This window comes from Magnolia sinica, chromosome 6 (genome assembly GCF_029962835.1).
Source record: "Magnolia sinica isolate HGM2019 chromosome 6, MsV1, whole genome shotgun sequence".
In the NCBI taxonomy this organism is placed as follows: domain Eukaryota; kingdom Viridiplantae; phylum Streptophyta; class Magnoliopsida; order Magnoliales; family Magnoliaceae; genus Magnolia; species Magnolia sinica.
In genome coordinates this window covers 21,752,476-21,756,266 of record NC_080578.1, presented here as the reverse complement: position 1 = coordinate 21,756,266, position 3,791 = coordinate 21,752,476, and the positions used below count along the sequence as shown (strand labels likewise).

The window sequence follows — 3,791 nt, the reverse complement described above, 5'->3', positions numbered from 1 at the left end:
CTGGAGGAGTAGCCGTCTGTCCATTCCTCCAACTAAAGTTTAGATGATTTTTCCAGCCAGGGTTGTATGTATTAGAGTTAGGTCCAGTAAAAGGTCTTTGATAATTATTTACGGCATTGGCTTGTTCATTCAACACTCCTCGAAAGGCAGGTATTGGAGGACAGTTTTCAGTTGTGTGAATGTTGCAATCACAGATGCCGCAAACAATTTCATTGACCTTATCCTTCTTTCCTTCCATGGCCTCAACTCTCCTTATGAGCGTAGTCACTTTACACTTGAGATCATCCTCTTCTTTCAAGAGATATAATCCACCTTTCTCCTTTAATTGAGTCGGCTTAGACGTGGTGTTCGACTTTGGGTAATAGTCCCAAGATTGTGTTTTTTCAGCCAAACTGTCGAGGTAGTCCCATACCTCGTCGACATCTTTATTAATGAACTCTCTATTACACATTGTCTCGACCATTTGGCGCATGGAAGATGTCAGTCCATCGTAGAAAAAATTTGTAATGTGCCACGTTTCAAATCCGTGTTGTGGGCATGAACTGACCAAATCCTTGAACCTTTCCCAACATTGGAAGAATGTTTCATCTTCCTTTTGGGCAAAGTTCATGATTGCTTTTCTGAGGGTAATCGTTTTATGATGTGGGAAGAATTTTTTTATGAATTCCCTCTGCATGTCGTTCCATGTGCCAATGGATCTAGGACGCAGTGAATGTAACCACGTCTTAGCTTTCTCTTTTAGGGAAAAAGGAAAGAGTTTCAGCCTAATTGTATCCTCAGATACATTAGGAAAACATAATGTAGCTATAATCTCATCGAACTCTTTCAAATGTAAATATGGACTTTCTGATTCAAGTCCATGGAATTTGGGAAGGAGTTGGATAACTCCTGGCTTGATGTCCATTTGTCCTGTGTTTTCAGAAAAAATCATGCATGAGGGCGTACTCACTCCCGCCGGTTGTAGATAATCTCGTAGAGTACGAGGCGGGGGTGCCTGTTGCACCTCATTCTCATCTTGGGTATCCTCCACCCTTGGTGGAAGTAGAGGAGGTTGGTCTTCAGCCATAACTTCAGTTAACTCAGGGGATTTCGAGCAGTGTCTAATCCTGCGATGGATAGTTAACCCCTCAACCAATCCTCCTTCAGTCAAGAGACGTCGAGTGTTGTCACGAGCCCACTTGGGCATGAAAACACTCGCAGCCCTCAATTAAAACCTAATCCTAAGAAAGGAAAAGGAAATCTAGAAAGAAAGAGAGAGTTGGAAAGAAATTACCAAATTAGAGTCCTAAGTTAAAAACCTGCAAAATAAAACAAAAATAAGTTATATTCTAAAAAGAGAAGAACGATCCTTTAAAAGGAAAATTGCAGTAAATTGATTTCTAAAAGAAGGAATTCCTAAAAGAAAGTGGAAATTTCTAAAATAAATTAGGAAAGACTTAAACTAGAAAGTAAATTTAAAAGAGAACTGAAAAAAATAGGAAGTAGAGAAGGAGCTTACCGAATTAGAAATTTCTATTTTAAAGGCCTACAAAATAGGAAGGTTAGTTTCTAAACAAAAATTCTAAAAATAATTTAGGAAACAATTTATATTTTAAAAGAGTTAAAAATAGAAAGTTAATTTCTAAGAAGGGAAAGAAATAACCTAATTTCTAAAAATAAACTATTTCCTATAGAAGGGAGGATACTAGAATTAGAAATTTTCTAAAATTTAAACCCTAATTCAAAAAATAGGAAAAAGTAGAGAGATTAGGAAGGAATTACTAATTGAGAAACTTATGTCAAGATCCTATAAAACAGGAAACAAGTTAGTTTTGAACTCAAAATAAAAATAAATAAAAAACTAAGGTTAGTAAAATCCTAATCTTAAACTAATCCTAAAACCAATTAATTTCAGAGAATCGTAACCGTCATTCGCCAAAAACTTGTTCACCCCCCAAGTATAGGGTTGTGATGTAGTAATAAACTCGGTAAGACCGAGGTCGAATCCACAGGGACTGATACCTGTACGTTATCTGAAACCAAGTAGAACTAGAACTAGACTAAGATGTGATCTAAACCAAATAGAATTTAAGGAATAATTATCTAAAACTTTAAGGAATTCAGAGGAAGGAAACTAAGGATTCAGAGGATCCACTTGTAGAGATCAGGGAGATCTTATGCCTGCATCAATGATTATGGAATTCAAACTGAACTTATTTGATATGGTTTTCAAGAGATGAAAGGTACATGAATTAGAATGGATTCCATCATCTAACCATGCCCAGGAGACAAAGCAAACAATAGGATTAAACTAATTACCAACCAATCAACATTGTGTGAAGATCAGGAAGGGTACTATCATCCAACCATGCCCAGGAGACGATGGTGAACAACAGGGCCTCCTAATATCATAAACATTAAAAGAGAAATAGAGATATTCAAAGCCATTGCAAACTCATTGTAATTTCAGTCACAACAGACCATTAAAGACTGAGAAAATATTCTTTCAATAATCAGCTTAAAACCAAGTTCAGTTCAGAAATTCAAATTAAACGCATGAAATAGTGTCTCCCATCTCGCTACAGGCTTCACTTCTTAGCCCTAGCTAAGAGGATTAGCCACACATGAATGGGCTGAACATTAAAAAAAAAATAGAGAAAATATACAGGAAAAGAAGAGAAAAACCAGGCTCCTCTCTCTTTCTCCCACGTCCCAGCTTCACAGCCGACCTCTCTTTTCCTCAGCTTTTCTTCTGCCTAAAACCAAAACGAGCAGCCACGTTCAAGCCTTCAAAACCCAGTGCTCATGTTGCAGCAGCAAAACCACCTCCCTCTCCCACGGCCTCCAAACTGTTACAGCAGCAACCCACCTCCCGTTACACCAGAAAATCCCTTCAATCGTCCAAAAACCAGCGCTCCTTGTACTCTCTCCTGCACCTTCCTTATATCCTGGTCCCCTGCGAATCAAAGACTTCATGCCCAAGTCTGAGTTGTTGCGCCGGGAGAGAAGGATAGCTATTTACGTAGTCGCGTTCGCGTTCGCAGTGAAAACGCAGAATATCTTGCGTTTGGGTTGTGTTTATGGCGCGATATCAAACTATCCGTCATTTCTGAGATCTTGGCTAGAAGATTGGCCTCCCTTTGGACACATTGGACGGTATGGATCACTCAAATTATTGATGACCGTGGCCCACTATCCCCCGCAAATCCCGGCCTCGACCGGACGCGGAAACAGGGCCTGCGCACGCGGGGCTCGCTGTCGACTTTGGTGGGGTCCATGATCGATTTCGGTTTCGAAATCCAGTCCGTCCATTCGATTCCCCTCAAACTTTTAGTTAGAAATGGATGCTTTTGGGTTGCTTTTGATGCGGTCCACCAGGCTTTCTGCTCTGCCGTCCGTCTTGCGTTTGGGTAGGTGAAATTAGATCCTCGCTGCTTCTTGACAAGCTTCCACCTAGGTCTCGGTTAGTGGACCTATAGAGTTCTGATGGACGGTCCAGATCTCCTGTATGATGAATGTAAGTGGGCCACGAGACTTCCCAGCGGACGGCCTGCGTAACTGGGAAGAAAACTTCGGTCAGGGAGTGGTTTGACCGAAGCTCCGTTACCGTGCATGGCTGGTGCAATAGTGCACGATGTACACTCAACACAGGTGGGGTCTATGGTGATGATTCCGAGAAATCTACCCCGACCATCTGTTGTGTCACCTCATAAAATGGGGCGAGACCAACTTTGAAGCGTATCCAGATCTCAGGTGGGCCCCAAATCACACATTCATGGACTGATCTGTCCATTGGACCACTTCTATGACGA

General features: G+C 41.0%; 1 non-coding gene across 1 annotated transcript; it reads left to right on the top strand.

Moving 5' to 3' along the window:
- Positions 1-521: 521 nt before the first annotated feature.
- LOC131250469 (small nucleolar RNA R71) lies at positions 522-628 on the top strand. Its single transcript, XR_009173394.1, has one exon. It is a non-coding gene; the product is annotated as a small nucleolar RNA R71 (small nucleolar RNA).
- Positions 629-3,791: the final 3,163 nt, after the last annotated feature.